This window comes from Aythya marila, assembly GCF_965140915.1.
Source record: "Aythya marila genome assembly, chromosome: 26".
NCBI lineage: Eukaryota > Metazoa > Chordata > Aves > Anseriformes > Anatidae > Aythya > Aythya marila.
This window is the reverse complement of record NC_139067.1, coordinates 1074926-1096769: the sequence shown is the minus strand read 5'-3', so window position 1 is coordinate 1096769 and position 21844 is coordinate 1074926. Positions and strand designations below refer to the sequence as shown.

Here is a 21844-nt window from a genome sequence, read left to right as displayed (position 1 = left end):
TTACTCTAACAGTTCCTAGGCACTCATTTTACTTTTTTTTTTTTTTCTCCTGTATTAAAGGAAAGCTAAAAAGGAAACTACCACATAGTTCCAAATTTAACATTAAAAAAGTAAAGAAAAACATTTTTCCCTGTTGGAACTAAATAAGAAGCAGAGAAAAAGACAAAGTATTGCTCTAATTCAAGGAAGTGCACAGTTGTGCCTACATTAGCATCATCAGAAAAGCTAAAGTATGAGTAAAAATGACTTCTCTCGAACTAAATTTATGTAAGCAAAGCCAAAAAATGAAGATTCATACACAGTGTGCTAATTAATATGCTACTCCAGTATGTTCTACAAGTACTTAGAGATGGGAAGTTTGAAATCCAATGTATTTGTAACTGGTGGAGTCCCACTAACAGCCAGGAAGCCTCCTGCTGGTGCTAGCAGGACAGACTAAAACCTCTCAAAAGCCTGACTGCATGAGAACCATCTGAGCCCGACCATTTGTTTCGTCTTGTCATGTCTATATTAAAGCAGTGCTGTTACATCACCTGCTCAGGAAAACACAGGCTTCACCACAGGATCTGTTTCAAAATGTACATTTCTGTGGCCTAACCTGGCTCTGCAGTGGTGGTCCATGGCTTGCAGTTACAGCTGCAATGCTGTCTCTGAAGATGACTGACACAGAGCCAGCCCACCTTACTAAATCAAAGCACCTTTGAGAGCCTGATTAGAATCTCACAGGTCTATCAGTGCCTAACCATAGATAACACTGACAGCAGAGGTGCTGTCACCTGATAGACTGCTTTGTTGTTTCTAATTCAGTAATAACCTCAGCAGAGCTAAAGATGGACAGACTGGATCAAAAACTTGGAAGGAAAGACCTCCAAGGGGAAAGACAACATTACACTGCAGCAATTGATGATTCCAATTCAGGTGCTGACATTTTTCCTTCCAGGCCAGTAGTTTATCAATGCCAACCTCCAGCACCTTGCAATGTTTATACACAGAAGAGGATTCTTCCAGATAAGCTCAAACTTCAGCAGCTTGGTACCTCAGCAACTTTCAGCACATAACTGGACACCTGTGAAACTTAACTTACCTCTTCATCCTGTCCTTATTGCAACCAAGCTGTCTGATGAAAAGTCTGCTGTAGGGACCAGTAATTTATGCTCCCCACCCCCAGCAGAAAAGGAATATTCATGTTTACTATCAGAGTAGTCACAAAGGCTACATGAGCCAGAAAAACAGCAGAGAACATGAATTTAAGCTAGCAAATCACAAAATACTCAATGCACACAAACCTCCTGATTATCAAGACAAGTGTTGGAGTAGCTAATGTACAAGCAGGCTCAATTAACCCTAATTAGTTCAGAGTCATGCTACAAAAGACTTAATTAGCAGTTACTGGGTACAGCTAAGAAAAGAGGCATAAATAATGTTCAGTTGCAAGCTACTTTTAACAATCTCATGACTAAATGACACTAAAAGAGCAGAAAAGCAAAGTAACAGTTCCTTATGAGGGCCAAAGAGGATGCAATGCCGGCCTTCAGTCAGTGCAGTAAATACTTTTCTGACCACTGAGCACAGAGCACCAAGATCTATAAGGTTGTATTTAGAAACTTTTTTTTTTTTTTAATGTTACAAATTGGGTAACAAATCATTGTATCTTCTTTCATGCTAAACTTCATACTTGGAAAAATCCAAGTATTTCATTGGTTACTGTAACTTTTCACCAAAAATCTCTGTCTGGATGCCTGATTGCACCAACAGGGCCTCAAAGGTCACCGACTTTTAAATGGCAGCCACTCAGCACAGAGACATGCCTGGGCTTTAAAAGATGAATTAAAATTGATCCTCTGCAAAGGAGAGCTTCCAATCTAACGTCCTGGTAGTCTATCAAAATAAGCCATTGCTCAGCATGTTTTTATACGAAAACACACACAGATGGACTTGAATCAGGTTCTCCAACAACTGCAAATAGTATTGCTTTATTTTTGCTCTGTAGTAGAGGATAGAAATATTTTTTTTTTAATTGCACCAGAAAAACATAAAGTTAACATTTACAAGTTGTCCAGTAAAGAAGAAAACTGTTTTTCACCCTGCTCAACTGATACTCGTCCCTTTCCCATAGTGGTTAGGTTGCTATTATGAATACTTAATACTGAAGAACTCATGCATTCATTCTCCCCAAAAATGCTTAAATCTCTTTAAAAGTCATAAGAATTGAGGTTTTCCTTGTTGTGTTATGCCTGTTAGAGTTCAGACTTTTAATCTTTTCCCTGGAATTTGAATGGACAGGTGCCTATGTTACAGAGAAAAAGGAGACACCAAATGTCGCCAGTTAGCAATGTTAGAATAAGGACAATTTTCTAAAGCAGACCATAATGCTTCTAAAATCCTTCCAGCCTCAAGAGATCATCTGTTCTGTGCCTAGCTTGACCTACTATACTGTTTTCCTGCATTTTTGCCTTTCTGAGTCCACATTTCTTATTACCTTGTATTAAGCTGTCTGAACATGATTTTAAGGTATAAAAAGCTTTTCGCAAGATACAGATGCCATCTGCAAAACCCCTTGCTGATACGGCTGGACTCTGTTCATCTTGATGCCCTTTCCTTAATCCTATTCAAGGCTTTTGGAGATCCTCTCAAAGCAGCAAATGAAGGGTTTTAATGAGATAAATTTGCTTTTACCAGCTTTACTTTTCTGGAGTTTTAAATGTTGCAGTACAATACACATCATGCTAACTATCAGGAAGTTTTGCCCTATGGTGATCTTCCTTTTGAGGTTTTTCATGTTTAGGCCATCTTTTAATGACCTCCTCAAGCTGAACTCATGGCTAGTTTCAAATACCTACAGACCCACACTTCAGCTCAATAACCACGGGCTCACAAAATGACAGACTGCTCCAGATTCCTGCCTACTATTATTGTTTTTAGATACAGAACCCCTTGTGATTTTTTTCCCCCACTGATAATCTTATAAGAAGGTCAAGTACAACATTAAGATTACAGGTATAAGACTTTAAAGTGATCTAAATTCCCTTTATGCTTAAAAATCTGGTAAAACAAGCATCAGTAACATTTAAAGTAAGACTTAACTTCTTGTACTTCACATTGCTGAAAAATATACCACCTGTAACGTACTATCTGCCTATCTTTCAAACCTCATTAAAATTGAGTTTGTTTGCTGAAAAACAGGCATGTATTTCTAGATTTGTTCCATGCACTCTCCATTACTGAGACACCATGAATAGGAAGATATCAATAACAAACTTGTGCTTTGTCTGAACTAGGAATAGACAGAAAATTACGTTGGCTGTAGGAGATAAGGAAATCACACCACTGTTTGTGTGTTTAGCTAATGCTGGGAAGGTCTCTGATACAGAGACCTGTAGGTGTCACAACTGGATCAGGTTTTTAAAACTCCTCTCCACCTGAATTCTATGCGGAGTTCAGAAAACCATAGTCAACATTTACCTGCATATAACCAACCTTCTTGTAATCCTGCACCTCAAAGCTGCCGCCTTAATCCTGCTCAATTCTATAAACCCCTCTTCTGTGGAACAGTAAGGACTCTGGAATTAGTGGAGTCCCACTCAGTCAAGACATGCAGGATGCCAGGAAGGGCCTTTTCATCACGCAACTAAATTCAACTGTATTTCCCTGCCTTCTGCAGCCATGGTACAAGAACAGTGCACATATATCTGTTTGTGCCCAAGCACATATGTAGACATACGTGCCACTCCTCACTGGCAGACATTTCTGTTTCTGTACCATAAAAAGAATGATGTGAAAACCACTAACGTGCGAGAATACAGCGATGGATATGCAGCAGCAATTAACACTGCTGTATGAGGAAAGCCCCTTTGCACTTTCATTAGCTCACATGCCACTGCCTGCCCAGGGGCAAACCAGGAGGAAAGGTACTGGGCTGGTCACTGAATCAGCAGTGGTACAAACTTGGGACCTGGTGACAGTACTGATGAGTTCTTGTATGGGGATAGTCTGATAGACTCCATCTTGTTAATGTAATCCTGCTTTAGCTGGCTCATTAGCCTGGTTACAGAAGCACAGTGTTAGCAGATTCAAATTTCAGAACTAGCTTTGCTAGGGTTAGCACGCGAGATGTTATCTCATCCCAAAATGCAAACTTAAGCTCTAACTGTGACACTTGGTATGACTCTGAATGACCTTAGTCTTGAAGACAGAATGTAAAGAGTAAATTGTGTTTTCTCAACACCTCAACTGGGCTACCTCTCAAGGGATATATGCTTCTTTCTTGATACACATCTCCCCAGTTCTGCAGAAGCAGTTCAAGATTTTTTCCTGTCACTATGTTTTATGGCATTAGAAAATGACCTACTTAATGTTAGGGGTAACTTTGCTTATAAAATTTTAAGCCTTATACAAATTTTATACCTGTTTTCATTTCATGGGAACCCATAAAAAAATTCTTCTAATGTTAACGAAACCTAAGACATGACTGAAATATGTAAAATTGACTGCTATACACATTTAAGTTTTACATTATCAGTAACAAAATATTAAAATATCTTAGGGGAAAAAAAAAGCCCACCACAAAAACAGGTCTAAGCTGCACCCTGCAGTCAAAAGGAAATTAATAGTATTGCTCCATTCTGAGACAGGATCGTAAACAGAAACATCAATAATTCTAGATACTTATTTGACATAACAGCTGTATCTAAAAACAGAGGTCCAGCAATCTTCATTAATTCTTTAATTATTTGGCATTATTGATCAAAAATTGTTTCCATAGGTCACAATTCTGTTGTACAAGGAATTACAGAGCAAATAGTAGTGACCAGTAAAGCCAGATCCCTAAACATAGGCAGATGCCTACATCAGTATAGTTCCAGCCCACAGACTACTCTATGAAAATTGAACAGAAGACATTTGAAAGTTATCTGGAGCTCAAAAATAAGTCTTTATGTTCTTTATTTAAAACCCTCCTGATACTGTTATTAAAGGAGAATTAGGTTTGCATTAATTGGAGCTTGAAAGATGCTCTGATAACATCTTTGCAGTCAAAATGCAATTACAAATAGTGTTTAAACTGTGGAATATTTTTCATTTTAGTTTGAATTGTTACACTGATACTCTCAACAAGATCTGCATGCTTATGAAATTAAATCCAGATTCATGTACTCTACCTTGCATCCTGGTTAAGACACTGCAACCGCCTCCTCATAGAAATCAAAAGATTACAAGAGTTACCAGTCTCACTGCCTAGTTTCCTTTCTTTCCTCCTCTTTTTCTATATCAGAACTACCTTAAAGATTCCAGCTGAATAGCTGTCTGGTACTTTTAAATGCTGATCCAAACCCTGAGGCTAACACTAGTTTAGATCCACAGCACATTTCACGGGAATTCCAGCACCCTGTGCTCTTATTAAAGAATCCTGGGCTTTAGACAGGTACTCTGTTGTCATGTACACATGTAGTACATTAAGAATATGGCAACCAGGCTTCATTAATTTACTGTTTATTTGGTCAGTGTCAGGATTCCTAAGTTCTACTACCACCTCTGGAGAGATTTTGAGCTATAACAACCACAGCAAATAGCATGCATAAGGGGGGGTGGGGGGGGGGGCAAGCAAGACCTTTGAGCTTCAGACTCTAGTTCATGAGTCATTGGTTATTTGACTTCAGACAAATTGCTTTGTTCCGTTTAAATGCCCTTTTCATCTAGGATGAGTATTAACAGCTTCTTGACTCCCTAGTGTTTTTTTAACATGAGTTTAATGTCTTAAATGTTTCCCAGAGTCCTTAGCTGAAAGGTGCTGAGCAAGTTGAACACTATCAGCTGTTATTACGTAAAGACAAATCTATTTTTTCAATACTGAAGCAACACTTGCTCTAAGGAGACAGTAGCACTAAGCAAGGAAGGAAACAATCTGCAAAAAGCTATATGAAAGTAAGCTTTTTGCTTATAAGGCAATAAGTGTTTAACCCTGCAGCTGTAATGGGTTCATGCACAGGAAAGGAAGATCACTGAGAATGTGAGGGTGGGAACCTAACAGCCTCTATGACATACACAGAGTGAAGGATCTTGAGGTATCTCCATGGCCTGAAAGCTGCACATTAGGCCAACAAACCAGACCAGATGGCAGCTAACCACAGGCTCCCTTCTCTAGGCCTGTGGAGACTGTGCATATTGCTGAGGTCACTAAGTAAGCAACCCAGGGTCAGACAGCAGCTGCAGCACAGAAAGTCTACCCTTCCCTAGCTTATGTTACAGACTGGCATTTGGAATAAACTTCAGGGATTCTTCTAGCTGTCCTTGCAAGAAAATGTAAAGGAGAAACTGGCTCAGAGGAGTCAGGATAAGGAAACGTATTAGTTCCTTAGTGCGTACTTACTGACCTACCTTCATATTTCAATTTGTTTAGGGTACTTTTGCTTTTCATTATCAGCCTTTCTTTAAAAAAGGTAATTGCAAGGTTATTATTTATTACTATTACACATAGGGTCAGAAAGACATCTGTTAAAAGATATTTTTTTGTCTTGCAAGTGCATTACACAGTGCTCAGAATGAGTGAAGCCGAGATAATATACATGTTTTTGTACTGTCTACTCACATTTTGTGGTGTGCAGTCTCTGGGATTTTGTGGTGTGCAGTCTCTGGGATGCCTGATGTCTTCCTTTTGGGAGGAACAGAAGTTGATCATGGTTCATGTCAGGATGAAGTTTTTCTCTAGAGATCCTGTAGACACCTATGAAGAAACAGCAGAGAACAGACAAAACTGAGTGTGATACCTTCAGGAACAAAAGCAGAGCAATGCATAGGAAAACGTGTGAGTAGGTATGGATACACAGAGGTATCATCCTTCCTTTACCCCGTTGCTTACTGAAGAACAGCAGTCAAAACAAATTAAATTTCCTCATAACATGTGTGGTAACCAGAACATTCTGTATGTATGGTTGTCTATATAAAACACGCAAGGGACTAGCTGGGATTTTATTGGGAAAGCCACAGTACATCCTGTGTAAAAGCTGCAGACGGCATGGGCCATGGGACAGCAGGGCAAAGAGATCTTCTTCCATACAGAATGAAATTCTCTTCTGCAAGAAGAAAGTGCCACGAAGGAACATTTGTAGAGGAAGCTCACCTGGCCAGAATTTCAGCCTTAACTAAACTTAGTCAAACCTTAGGCTGAATACAGACGTGAACTTAAATACCTTAGGGTTGAATTTCATTTCTGGGTTCCCCTAGCTGAGGTGTTCCAAGGGCTGAGTCAAGAGCTTTCAAAAACTGTATCACATGTATCTGCCAGCAGTTTAACAAAGCTCTTCCAAATAGATTCATAATTAATGAACATGTGAGGTGGTGTCAGCTTTAATGATCTCTGACTTCCTCAGTCTTTATTTATTTTCTAAGGCCTTCCCTCTTCAGTGACTGCCTGTTGTCCTATTAAAAACCTCAGTTTATAAATGGGATGTGACAAGGTGAAATAGAGCCTGAAGTGATGGCTATCATATGCGAATGCACTGTGCAGCTCTGCAGCTGCAAGCACATAAGGGAAGCTCTGATAAAACCCTATAATATATTTTGCATGCAAAATACAGAAATGATGCAAATTTCTTTACTCCTACCTGACTGACCTCAAACTATCTCTGCAAACCTATTTTTTTAGGTTTCTAAGTCTTGGAAAAGGGAGCTCCATTTACAATAACAATGGGCCACACTCTGAGCAGTGACTGAGCAAGGAGCACTGTAAGGTTCCATAGTTACTGGTACTCTGATTCCTGATAAACTAATTACTTCCTAAGCATGGTGGGGTCCCCTCTCTGCTCCTCATTTACACAGTCATATAAACTCAGCTTTGTATTTCAAGACCTAAAGACTTTGACCAACCTGAGTATTAGAAATAAGCAGAGCTAACATAACCTGAAGCTGTACCCTGTCCAAGTTTTTGTACCAGAACATCTGAAAGCAGTGAAGAGCCAAATGAACAAAACTACACAGAATGGCCTTGGTTTTGCCCCTTTTTGCTTTCATTACACCTGAGCAATCCCATTATAGCCAAGGAAGTAACATGCGTATAATTGATGACATAATTTTGCCTGAAGGTCCTCAAGTATCAAGGGATTTAAAAGTGTGCTGAGCTTTAATCACGTGGTTAAACACTTTGCTGAGGCAAGACTTTATTTAATGGCTCTGCTGAAGATATACCAACCACTTGATTCTGGTGAAATGAGGTGTGTAATTCAAGTAGTCTGAAGGTTCAAGTATGCAGATTTGCATTTACTGCAAATCAAAGGTCCACCTGAAATAACATCTGCAAACAAGTGCAAAGCTGACCATAGAGCCCTCAAAGCCTTTGCAAAACTAGCCGTGAAGTGATTCCCTGTATGATTTCACCACTCAGAAACAACAACAATAAAAAAGCTTTGCAGTGATATGGTTTTGCTAAGAGAATATTCCATGCCTTCCTGGTATAAATGAACTTCAAGAACAACACTGCAGCTGAATTTAACTTTCAACAAATTCTGCTTCAGTTTTTGCACTCAGTGTTAGCACATTGGAATAAAGATGTCATATACCCTCAAAAAACAAGTTGTCCTTGCTTTATAACTATCTGACAGAGGGAAATTAGGTCTCTTGCTCTAAGAAAACTTCAAATTCTACAAAGGTTCCATTTCATTAGCTGCTAAATTGAAAAAAAACCTCTGTACTAAAGCTAGAAAAACCTCGAGAGTCACAATGCAAACATAACCTCCTGTGTAGGCATGCTTGCTTCCAATAGATTGTCCATCACTACTATTCGAGACCCAAATTGATTTAAGACTCCTATGTATATACTGTGAGTAAAGCCAATACTCACCTCACATATTTACAGGAAAGAATATAAAAGAATATCCTCCTGAAACGTAGCCTAAAGTGCTTTGAGATTGCTTAGCTGACAGCTCATTTGCAAAATACAGTTGATTCACCAGCACAGAAAGCAGCTCTTACATTTTTAGAACACAGATTTGAATACTTCAGGCAAAATAATACTGACTACAGCAGGTATGACAACAACCATATCTCAGTAAACAACCTCGTTCTACTACCTCATCATCTCATTAAATCCCAGATAACAATTAATTATTTATTCAATTATCATTCATTATTATTTCAGGGGGTACTCAAGCTTTAGCAATAGATCAAGGAGAATTTTAAACTCGCTGTGGTAACGCATCCCCCTTTCCCCCCCAGGTTTGTCTTTAGTAAAATAATTGTGCAAATAAATCTGATGTTGAAATTTAGAGTAGAAAAAGTCAGAACTATGTAGAAATAAAGAAATTTATAGAAAAAAAAGATAGGAACCCCTTCTACTGATCTCTTGGTAAGAATTAAGTTTCCGCAAAATGTGCTAACACAATGAAAATTAAATGGGTTGTTTAGTCTCTGTAACAGTACTTGCAACCACTTTTATCTTGGGTGCAAGAGTATTTGTATAACAGTTAAAGAGCACTCTATTTCCCCAACCCTAGGGAAACTAATCACGACATTCTTCTTCTATGTGTTACCTAGTCCCATTAGTTGTCTCCCATACCTCTCACAATGCAATTACACAGATCTGCACTCCTAGGAGCTGCTACACTAAAAATACATTATGGTGTTACTAGGTGGCACTGATAGAAAGGAGTAATTAACACTATACAGGATTTTTGTTACAAAAATTTGCAGACATGCGAATTCATAGAATTCTCATTTATTTTGCTCTCTGCTGTTGCTACTTGAAATACCATTCTAGGAACCTCAGGACTTGTAAAGTACAGAGCAATTGTGTTTTAATGTAAGTCCAGCCCCTCAAACGAATTTTGTCCTGAACCCACATGCTCACCTTAGTCTGGTTCTCACTTTCTTCCCTGGGAACCTTGATGAATGGATTTCCCATCCCATCCAAGGACATTCATTATTGCAGATTATGAGTTAGTTGTGCTTCACTCCGCACAACTAGTTTGCTCCTTTCCTTCAGGCATCTTAATTCCTAATTTTCAGCAGGCTCCCTCCAAATGAAAATCACTATCAGTATGGGTAGTATTTGGAGTTTTAGTATTGATTTATGCCTTGGGCAAAGAGGTTAATTAAATGTGAATTTTAAGCCAGCAACATGATCAGGAGAGTGAGGAAATCTGAATTCATGAATACTTCCAGAGCTGTTAAAACCATTTAAAATGAACAGTGACTGGAAAAACCCTGATCGTTACTTGCAACTGTGTCAATGTGACTCTGAAAAGTTTAAGAGAAATATCAGGTGGTTGCAGGTATTCTAGTTCAGCAGGGCTGGTTTTGGTTTGCATTTTTATTGACATTAACACTGAATTTAATATAAACTACTTATACTTCTTTCATTTCTTGCCGTATTCCTTTTTCCCTTTAAGAATATAATCCTGAAGCTGTATGAACTATATACGGGCTGTACTAACTTTGAACCCAGTCTCATCACAGATGGCACCTGCTCTGAAGAAAGCTACCAAATTACCTTCACCCACAGCACCAGCCAGCACCTGCTCAGCAAAGCCAGAGGAACTGTATCCACACACTGATTTTAAACAGAATTGTGCTAAGATGTTCTAGCTCCACTTCAGAGCACAAATACCAGTGGAACTGCCACTGATTTAAACCATAAATCTATGGGCTTGACTTCAACCACAACAGGAAATGATTTTATTTTCTATTTTTTTTTAAGCTCACATACTGTTGTCTCTCCTAGGTCTATTCTGTTTTCTTGTGGCATCTTTACAGAAAACACAAGCATATATACAAGGCAGCAGAAAATTATCTTCCACCTGAAACATGGTTCTTAAAGGGTAGCAGTAAAGAAGGGGGAGAAAAGCAAAACATATAAAGCAGCAACACTTGTAATAAATAAACATACCCTGACACACTACAATTCAGCACTGGAATCCAAGTAAGATGATAACTAGGGGTGGGAGGTGGAAAACAAAACAAAAAAAAAGACGAAAACCCAGAAGGTCAATTGCTATCGCCACTTTGCCACCTCCTGCCCTACAAACCTTCCAGGCTTGATCAGCTCAGTAAAACAGAACAGCACTGAGCCCATACCAAAGTGTTCTGCAACAGCAGAACGATTCCAAAGCAGAACCGACTGGCCTTCACCTCACTTTGATTTCTGTGTTACACTCCCGTCTGCAGTACAGGTGCATTTACAGTTAGTTAAGAGAACAACTGCACTTAACGCTGCGTGTTCTGCAGATCCCACAGCAAATGAGCACCTTGCAAGGAAAACGATCCAATTCGTGCTATTTGTTTAGACTGTCCTGTCTTCTTTACCTCCCCATCTTTCACAGCAGACTACTGCTACTAACAAAGGGCAGAGAAAAGGCCAAAACTGGTTATTTATGCAGTACATTGCCCCAGCTAATGGACAGAAAAATGTGATAAATTGCCATTTCTTTTCCTCCCCACCTCATCTGAAACCATAGGCTTATGGAAGTTCTTTTATTAACTACATCTGCAAATCTCTTTGGAACACTACACGACAGCAATCTGCAATGAAGTGTTACTTGCAGTCTTTGCCCTTGGCATACTGTGCATGTCTTGATAGAGAGAGAGATCATGCCTGAACCACTTCCAAATTTGTAACAGGCTGTTGATATTTGCTTTCTGGTGACTAATAGAGGGGAAAAGCCAAAACATTACTGTTTTGCTGTTGTTTTTTTGTTGCTGGAATCTTAGGAAAAAGGAAAGAAAAAAAAAAAGGCAAAAACAAAACAAAACAAAAAAACAACAACAACAACAACAACAACAACAACAAAAAACACACCAGGTAAGCTGCAAAGAGCTCTGACTTCCTTGCCCCAAACCAATGGGCAACCTTCCCACGCTGACTGACCTTGTAACTTATTTTTCATGTTTACAGGAGTCATTGCCACGCAATACAGACACCAGAATTCCTTTCAAATCACTTGTCTGAAGCCCCAGATGCAGCTTTCCAAACAAACTAGCCCCTATACAGCACTATCACAGCTGGACTGCCGAAGCCAGCTAGTTTGTTCAGAGCTTGTTCAAGGATCCCCTACATTACCTCTCCGACACAGTCTAAAAGCATTCTAGTGTCTTTTGTCAGTACGTTGAAAGGAGAAATTGTTAACTGAATATGGCATGACAGAGTAGCTCATGAAGAAGCTTCATCCTGGCAGCAGGAAAAATGTTTCCTTTCATTCAAATGGAGAGAGATGAGATTGGCATACAATTTCATATGTACGAATACATAGAGAAAGTTCTGGGTTTGAGACACTGAACAGCAGTAGGAAAAGGAAAGCACACCAGGATGCTAAGCAGCAGTATTTTGTCATGAATCACGCGTTCCACACACCCCCATCCTTTTTGGCAGAAGCAGGAGCTTTTCCCACTCTGTACTATGTCCAAGGAAGCAATAAACATCACAGATCCATGGACATAACTACTGACCCGTGCAACACAAACAAGACGTAGATTAAGTGCAGAGTATTTCACCAAACCCAGGTTTACTTTCTTTTACATAACTGAGAAGTAGCGATGGAGGTGAAATGTTATTTCCTCAACTGACCAGTTAACTTGCAGGTTTTTTCCTACTACTCACTTACACAGTCTGGGGACTTAAAAATCAGTTTCTTTGTGATTTTTTTTTCTTGAATACATGTGATCATGCTATTTCATGAAGAATATATTAAAACTTGGCAAAACACCTGAAGAGTAAATCCTAGAAATACACAATAACTTATTTTTGCATTTTCCCCTTCTGTTCATGTTCTGTGTAAAAAAGTTCTCATAAATGTAGAGAAGAGAAGAAAAAAGAATTGCAAATAAGTACGGGAAATGCGTCCACAATAAGATACACTGAAAAATTAACCTTTCCTAAGGCTGTATGCCCAGTAATTACCAGAGTATTCTTTAAGATTCACATTTATTAACTGCCTTTTCTGGCAGCAGCAGAAGCAGGCAGCTTTCATGCACTGAACACGTCCAATTCCCATTTGAACTCCAAATTTGACAAAAGCTTTTATGGATTTCCCTTTTCTTCCCCAAGTTAAAAATATTGATCCTTTGTATCTCATGCGTGATCTTCTTATGTTTTCATATTAAAAAAGAACACAAATATATGCTGACTTGCATGAAAGGAAATAAAGAACAAATGAGATTGATCTTCCTACAGCACAGGGAACACAAAGGTCTTGTATCAAATTTAAGTATAATATCAAACCACACCAATTAAACTGGTATAAAATGTTGGGTGAACATCCTTACTTCAGCCTAGGAAAGATACATTTCAGTTTTAATAAGGGATTAACTTTCTAAACTACTTTAAATAAGCACAAAGAGAAAGATAAGATATATGGTTACTGGAAAACAAGGGCTAGGTGCTGACAGCCATAACATGAAATAACAGACTGTAGTTACTTCAAATTAAGAAAAACTAATTTACACTATATCTTACTATGTCTCAGCTTCTCCCTGTCAAACTGGTGACCTCTGCACTGACGTGCTATTTCTATTTAATCTTTTCAAGCAAACAAAATTGTTTATCTTTGCTGAGCCAGACCAGTTCAAACTTACACAAAAGCTGTTCTAAAAATTACTTTCCCTCTTCTTCTAGCCCCTGTTGCTCCCCAGGGCTGCCTAACTCCTTATCCCAACAGATTCACAAATGTCACCAAACCCCACAGAGCGCTGACCTTTACAGTACTCTGCTAAACCATGCAACACGTGGCTCTCAGAATAACTGAGCCTGATGGTTTGTGTCGGGAGATGTGGAAAACCACCATTCTCATTCTTACACTGTGTACATGTGTGAATCTGTATGTTAGTAAGAGATAATCGTGATGAACATGTGAAAGTTATTTTTCATGGGACTAAACAAACTTTGTTCATACCTCGTGTACAAAAAAATTCTCTTTGCAGAAGCCACTATGTTAGGCTGTGTGAAAATACATAGCCAAGGATAAACCATTACCCCACAGCATATACAACTCAAGTAGAAGATGAGACAAGGAGCAGCAGTGAAACAAAACATGCATCATAGTGGTGTTTTAGGGCAGTGTTAAAATAGCCACGAAGAAAGAGAAAGGTCAGGTTTTAGATACATGAGGGATGGGGTCCAACTTTAAATATCTATCTATATAAAAAATACATATAAACATTCTGTTCCTGCCTCTGTCACCGATTTGTAGTAGGACCCCACTCAAGACATCATGTGCCTCATTTTGTACTGGTCTTGTCTATTTAGACTGTAACCTCTGCAGGGTAAGAAACGTTTCTCAGTGTAGTTGAGCAGTATCTGACACAATAGGAAAAGAAGAAAAAAATGAAAGAAGTTAGCTTGTCAAAACAAAGGAAAAAAAATCTAAGTTCCAGTAAATTTTACCATTGCATAAATGCTGCAGAAAATATAGTTTTGCTGGCTGTTTCCAATATCCACTGAGTTTTCATATTTGTTTATTTTAATTAACTTTGTAATTAATTTTTAATTTATCATTTTTTAGATTTTTATCATTATTTAAGATAACCTCATATTATGTTTTCTGCAGTCAACAGCAGTCAAGATTTAAACACAAAAATCACAAATTAGATATCAAAACACCAACTGTTAATATAACGTGAATAGATGACCAGATTGCTCTTGTGACAGAAGCGGTCACAGGTTGCCTACAAGGGTAACAACTTATCATATGTTTTTAAGTTTTCCTTTCTGTACATTATGCTACTAACAGTGGGAGAAGTTTCCATCAGCTTCTGGCTTGAAGAGAAGAAATGGAGTCCATCTGGGTAGGAATTTATTACAAGTCTGATAATGACAGCATCATATGGATGAGTTCACTGTTTGTAATGCAGGGCAGTCTAGAAACCCTGGGAAGCATAAACACACATCTGAGAAGAAATAGAACACCCCGAGCTAGGCAAATTAACAAAAACATAATGGGAAGCTGAGGCTTGCTCTCATTTCCTCGGTGTGTTTAAATTCAAGAAGGGGATAAGACAGTGAAATAAATCTTGAGAAACTGTTTGAGAGGTGTTTTTTCAACTGGGTGCCTTCACTCCAAGAGAGAATGTGAGTGGAAATGATAGCCTGACCAATGTAATTTGTCCCATCAGATTCAATAGGAATACTTGGGAAGTAGGCAGTGACCACTAAACCAGATTTTTAAGCACATTTAAATACCTCACTGCCGATGAAGTGGTACAGAAGAAGCCATTTGCATTCACTGAATAACCTGATTCCATTTAGGTACAGATTTCTTAAATCTTTCCCTGAAATACTTGGTGCTGGCACAGCCCTCTGCAGCATTAGCTCCAAAGCCTCTGCTGTCTCTCTGCTACCTGATGCCAACGCTGCACCTTGCACAAGGTCAGGTTTATATGTAGGCTTTTCTTATACATAGGCTTCTGCTGAAGGTAGAACAATGACTGCTTTCAGACATCCTCCATGTTAGCAGCAACAGGCAGAGAAGAAATATTAACCACGACTGGCAAACTTGTGAGGCTTAATTTCCCAGCATATTTATTTATTCAAGTGACTATCATAAAAAGCCTATCACCTTGACAACGAGGCATTTATTTACAAGTCTGGAAGAACAGTATGGCATAAAGATACCTATACAGAATGCAGTATTATGGGAAATAGTTGCCACTGCTATTTGGTAAGTAACCCCAAAATTGTGGTGTGAGGTTGGGGTGAGGGGAGATGTCACACTGGAGAGAGACTGACAGAGTTGAATTGCTTCTTGCCATGCCAGGCATTTTGTTTATAGAGAGAAATATTTTTTATAGAGACATTTTGTTTGAAAGACCAAACTTAAAAGTACCTATATCCAGTCTATTAAAAGAAGTTCAAGAAAACCTGTAGCTTACTATCACTCCTCTGAAAAGATCTTTTAACAGAAGGCACAACATGCCAGGCACACACACAAAAAAAAGCCTACATTTGAAACAAAAGAATAAAAAGAATGTAGGTTCTCTCTTTCCAATGACATTTTTATTTTTCTAGAATAAGATGAATTTTGCTAGTTAGAGCAAGGTCCAGATGGCATCTAAACCCTGAAGATCTTACAGTCTTTTTGGGGAGTGAAGATAGTACATAAAAATACTTCCTGTATGTTTGTGTATTTGATGTAATGAAGCATTTGCAGTCTGACTGTGCTCAGACTTAACTCCAGTGAAAACACAAAGTCGAAAACACTAAATCTACAAGTCCAGCTGTCAATCCCCTACACATCAGAGCCAGAAGCTGTTCAGTGCATTATTGCACACATCCCTCTAGAAAACGAAGAGGCTGCTCCCCACAAGTCTGTCGGTCACCTAGCCTGACAAAGTAGTTTCAAACTTGTCTTGTGTCATTTATTAATCAGCACAAATCAAAACGTTGTCCTGGGCATCTACCGCCCTTGGGTTTCCTTCAGCACTCCAGAGACACTGATGCATCGTGGCAAACAAGGAGCACCAGGACGTGACCTCCGGTTCCTTTGCCACAAGTGGAGTCAGGCCCAGGAGCCTCTCCACCGCACCACGCAACCTCCGAGTAGTGCTGGACCAGCACAGCAGAAGAACTTACTAAATGATTAACAAAAATATCCAAAGCAGCTCACCCACACCAGAAATGTTAAAGACATATTTTGACTCACAGGCAGATCCTGAGTGTCAGCTACAGAGCCTGTTATTTCGGATTTGTGGAACATGGGTCACCTCAACAGCATTTCAGCATCATTTAGAATTGTTTTCCTAAAACAAAAACCCAAACGAACTCTGCAAGCTGCACCTCTAAAAATAACTTCAAAATATCCATCAAATTAGCAAACCAACTCAGATAAACAGGTTTCAGGAGTGTTTGGCTTTGACTTTTAAAGACAAATCTGCATGTTTTCTAAAGACTTCTTCTTCAAGGTATCTGAGCCCATCGCAGTCATTAGCAAATAAGGATATCCTGGGAGGAAAATGACATTATCAATCCTTTACAGGCAGGAAACAAATAAATAGCCTATGAGCAGCTCAGGATTACAGCGTTAAGGCTGAGAGAAATGCACTTTAGTTGCATCATCACCTCTTCCTTCCAGGTAGAAAGACCTTCCTAAATTTAGGGCGTGTTCACGTGAGGTGTTTGATTTCAGATAATCTCTGTGATAGACCTCACCCTTCTCACAGCGCCCTTCTGTCCGCTGGAATCTCAGCCAAACCTGGGGGCTCTGAGGTTTTACCTTGCGTGGTCAAAAATAACTTGCTGTTAATAGCCCTAGCCTAGCAGCTCTGCAATAAATGCAGAATATTGGTGAGCTTGAAGGGACACCTGCTGGCAAGAGGGAACATTACAAGCAGGTAACACCTGCTCCATGTTTAGTTAGTTACTGAGCACTGGCATAGTTAGAAACCTCAATCGATATCTTGTGATAACCTGTGACGGTTCAATGATCGGTAGTCTGGAGGTAATAACTGAAATACTGCACCCATTTTGCTGAATTCCGAATTCGATTGCAGCTGCACCAGGGTAACCCTATCCGGTTGGGTCACCTGGCTGTCCTGCAATGTTCATTAACTGAATATTACATCTGCAAACCAGGAGGACGTTAAGCACTTTTTCATGCTTGTCCGATAACATGTTGGACTGGGGAAGAAGCAACTTCTCCATGAGATGCACTGGAGAACAGCCATGACACTAATTAAAAGGTCGTTAGAGCCACTTTTTCCTTTTATCCATATAAAAGGAGGAACCCTTTGAACACTCACGTTTGCCATAAAAGGCCAACCTGCCTCAAAGCTGCTCTTTTAGGCAGCCTTATCTTCCACACACCCCTTTTATAAGGCCTATTAGCAATGCTGCAGAAATCCTTTAGATGTGGCTTTCTGTTTTGAAAATAAGCAGCCCAGCTGATCTTTTGCACTGAAAAAAAATAATAAATAAAACCACCAAGGAAAAAACAAAGATCAATGCTCACATTTCAGCACTGATCAACAACGCTGCCTGTGTACCTGTGATGGGGAAAGGGCAGAAGACTAATTCCATGCTCTGCAGAGCTTGCTATTACTAGCAAAAAGCATGCAAAAGATAAAGTGATGCAAAAACAACTAGACAGCAATCCCTGAATGTGCTTTGCTTTTGAGCTTTCTTCAGCAGGATGCATGCTTGCAGGACCAAGAAGTATACTGATTCGGTTAGGTTTTGCTGATCTTTTCTCACCACATGCAAAGCTCAGTTAATTAAGAAAGATGACAGCAAGCCTGTCCGTCTCCGTGGCTTGGACAGAATGACAATATATGCTATCAGAATCTCTTGGAAAACAAATGTAGCAGAGAAAAGATAAAAAGGCCCTTCGTCAAATCACAACACCAGTTCTGCACAATTTCAGTAGGAGTAAAAGTTGCTTGTGTAAAAAGTGCCCCTAGTAAATCCTTGGGTATTGACCCTTTTACATCAAACACCGGAGATAACAGGTTTAGGGACCTCTCTTCTCAATACCTCTACCTCTCCATTTTTTGCTTTAAATATTTCTCAAACTGCACAACATGGATTAGCTGATGTTTGTAAAGTTTTGACTCAAAAGATAACTACAAACATAATGGTTTCAAGAATTTAACACAAGAAAAAGAATACTTTGCTAAGACTTTTATTTTTAAATATAGTTGTGAGGATACCCCCATCCTTTTTTTTTTTTTTTCCCCCAAAGCTTTTCAAGTTCTTTTGCTTCAAGCCGATCCTTATAATTAAAAGAACTGATAAAAAAGCCTATGTTAACAGGATCTGTGCATATTAGAGTTCATTAAAATGTAATTCCCACAAAACAGGACATTTTAATCCATCCATACTTGGGAAAAGAGGGAGAAAATTAATTTTTTTTCCCTGCATGTATCTGTAGGCCATATGTGTTAATTACAATTTACTTGTATAAATGAGAAAATTATACATTATCAAGTAGTTAACTAGTTATTAACTCAATTACTCTTCAGAGACTAGGGAGAAATTATACTCCCAGCTAAGGTGTCCATTCTAGCTTGTATGTTAGCGTTTTGCATGTTCTTTAATCTACAGAGAAGATAAAGCGATGTAAACCTTACTACAAACCCTGCTTATGTACTGTAAGCTACACAGAGCAAGATTCCTACGTCCATTTTACAGGCAGGTAAACTGGGGTGGGAACTACATGCAGCCAACATGCTGCCCCACTGTTGACTGTTGTTTGGGGCTTCCTCCTGTCATCTCTATTTCTGCTCAGCAGATTGTAACATTGCAATAACAGACAGAAAAGTCAGATTTTAGGGAGACATACGCCCTGTCAGCTAAAGTTTTAAACTCAGTGCAGTTGTCCAAGTGATGATTGAAGAACAGTACTTAGCCAACTATTCTGCTTTTGGTTCCCCTTGTCCACGTACACTATCAGAATACTAGAAGTCACTTTAGCAACAAAAAGAATCCCACTTGTTTGGTAAAGAAATGCCTGACACCACCTGGCAGCTCCCATCTCCCTGCCTACTCAGAGGAAATTTGGCTGAAATCCTTGTGCTGGTATGAGTCACTACACAGAGCAGAGAATCGCTGTCGGGAGCTGGGGGGAGATGGTCCAGAACTTGTCAAATTTTCAACCGGGATAAATTGATTCCTAAAAGTAACACGGTTTTCCAGCGGTGTATTACCTGCAGTGCATTGGCAACACCATTTGATAAAAACATTCAAAATAACAGACACCCAGTCTTGAAGAGAAACAGGCCAAGTATCTTTCTACATGAAGTCACTGGCTTTTTCTTTTCAAGATGTATAGTAATGTTTTTCACAAATGCTGTATCCTCAGTCTAACTGCTATGTAATGAACTGTTGATAGATGACAGCAATCATGACTGACTGCTATTATATCTTATTCTGTGACTGGCAGAATGAATAGCATGAATTCATTCCAGAGTGAATGAATGCCTTCAAAGAACCTTTCATAAAACAGGAGCCTTCAAAGCGGGGTTACCATTTCCAACAAAGATTCAATATTGCTCTAATTTATTTTTCAGATGGAGGGCCAAGCTCATCCCTATTTCAAGTCTTTTGAAGTCAGACACCAGAGCTGACTTTGGTTCACAAATTTTAATATAAAAGGTATTTCTTAGAAAACAATTGTTACTGTACCTACTAATCGTATGGCATTGTACAGAAAGTACAGTTGTATTGCTGTTAGCTGGCGGCCACCCAGCACACAAACACTTAACCCATTACTTCACTGTGCCACCCTGCGGCTGGATTTGCCACCTGGCTCTTGAAGGCAATGAGACTTTTAACGTTCACTGAAGACAAGGTGAGATTTCCCAGTTGAACAGCTGACAGCGTGATCTCAACTTTGCCCTTGCTTACACTCCCTGCTACACTGCGATGCTGTTTACATCGATCTGCATCCTGGTTCTGGATGAATTAATTTCTCATTCAATTAATTGTTCATTCTTCTCATGCAACACTCCCACTTCCTCCCTCCCCGTAGATTATAAAGGCTCTAACGCAAGTCCTGTTCTGCTGATGGCTAATGTAGACAAGTAATCAACAGCAAAAGCCCAGCAGAGGAAGGCACAGTGTACAATCTGGCAACAACCACTCTGAGACAGACTACTGCTGTTGTAGTCTTGAAAAAATCCTTGTCAGATGAAAAACAAAGTTAGATTTATTACAGCTGTAATGCATACCATTTTATTTTATTCTACACAACTCTGGATTTTACTCTAGACAAGGGTAGTATACTGCTTTCATATGGAGTGATAGAAGTGAAATGAATACATCTGTATTCAATGATTCAGTGCATCCTGACCTACAGTACAAGACACATCTTCCTCCATATTCCGCCTGCACCACCAAGCGATGAATTATGGAATGCTGCACAAGGCTGAAGAAACCCCGGTCTCATCTTCACATCAGTGAAAGCCAAGTATGTAGCAGCTGTACACAATCCCAGAGAAATGAGCAGTTTCACACACCTGATACACAGCACAGGCATGAGGAACAGGTCCAACTGCAACACTGCATAAACACGCGAAGTACGAAGAGGCTGTGGTTTCATTTCTGAAGCGAAACCCCCAGAGCTTCCATTCCAAAGGAAAACAACAGCACGTAGATGAATCTCCAGCCCGTCACAGGCTTTATCCTGCAACATGCATCTCTGTATTAGGGCAGTACAGAGAAGTGAAGATAAGCATGAAAGAAGAGAGACCATTTTCAACAGCACTTGTGGATTCAACTCACTTCCACCACCAATGTTAGCACAGACTGAACAATTTTGAGCATGGGGGCTGTGTGTAATTAGGGGGCTCATTCGGCCTGCTGCTTTTGGTGAACTGCACTTGTGTTAAATGGGCTGCCCTCTCCAATCTGGTAACTCCTCTCCGGAGGTTACTTTTGAAATCTTCCAACCACTACAGTGAACCAGATAAAACTCACAGAGAATTAGGAAATTTGCCTCCCACTGTGTGTATTGAATCCTAAATGATAAAAATAAATAAATAAGCCCTCAAGTTTCCCTCTGAACTGCAGAGTAAATACTTCTTAAGTGTGGAGCAAGTGGTTTGAAGAGCTTGTTTCACTTGTTCCATGCAAATATCAAGATTAACAAAGAGATTAATTATATCCCATTTTTCTTCTTACAAAGGATACAGGCAAATTTAGAATAACAAAAATAAACCCTCTGGATAAATATTCATAACAGTGCTGAGCAGTACAAAAGCAACTCATTTTTTATGTAGAAGGGGGGAGAAAACAAACTGTCATGAATGCTCCAGAAGCATAAATACATATTAAGTAAGGAAATCTCAGAGGTGCACTTCCTCGGTCTGTAGAAAGAGAGCTGGGGGCTCAGAAGCCTGTGCAACATTTCACGATCTCAAGGCCTGAACTCCAGTT

The 21844-nt window shown here is 39.4% G+C and overlaps 1 long non-coding RNA gene across 1 annotated transcript in view; it reads right to left on the bottom strand.

Annotated features, from left to right (window-relative positions):
* Window positions 1–21844, bottom strand: part of LOC309887556 — a 108558-nt gene that overhangs the window by 76776 nt on the left and 9938 nt on the right. The window contains exon 2 of the long non-coding RNA XR_014319070.1: window positions 6584–6718. This is a non-coding gene — a long non-coding RNA (uncharacterized lncRNA). The remainder of the gene's footprint in view (window positions 1–6583; window positions 6719–21844) is intronic.